Here is a 240-nt window from a genome sequence, read left to right as displayed (position 1 = left end):
GCGTGCACGCCTGTCGCAGCCCCGTGTGTGACCCATCACGAGCGTGTGCATGCGCGTGTGACAACCGCGACGGGATGACAGGGCGCACACGTGTGCCAGATGTCACCCCACGTGTGCCCACCCTTCTCCTCCAAGCTGGGGGTCACCCCCTGTGTGTGCGTCCCCCTCATCAGCCTGGCAACGTTGCCATGGAGACAGAGCAGTCGCTAGGTGGCGCCGTCGCCGTGGCAACAAACACCA

At 65.4% G+C, this 240-nt stretch overlaps 1 protein-coding gene across 1 annotated transcript in view; it reads right to left on the bottom strand.

The window, feature by feature from the left end:
* The window catches only part of LOC104281934 (calcium/calmodulin-dependent 3',5'-cyclic nucleotide phosphodiesterase 1B-like), a gene marked incomplete at its 3' end in the record, with an annotated part of 16931 nt that overhangs the window by 6054 nt on the left and 10637 nt on the right, over positions 1-240 (bottom strand). The gene's annotated exons all lie outside the window — the stretch shown is intronic.

Source organism: Charadrius vociferus, unplaced genomic scaffold (genome assembly GCF_000708025.1).
Source record: "Charadrius vociferus isolate BGI_N301 unplaced genomic scaffold, ASM70802v2 scaffold1292, whole genome shotgun sequence".
NCBI classification, from domain to species: Eukaryota; Metazoa; Chordata; class Aves; order Charadriiformes; family Charadriidae; genus Charadrius; species Charadrius vociferus.
This window is presented reverse-complemented; position numbering and strand designations above follow the sequence as displayed.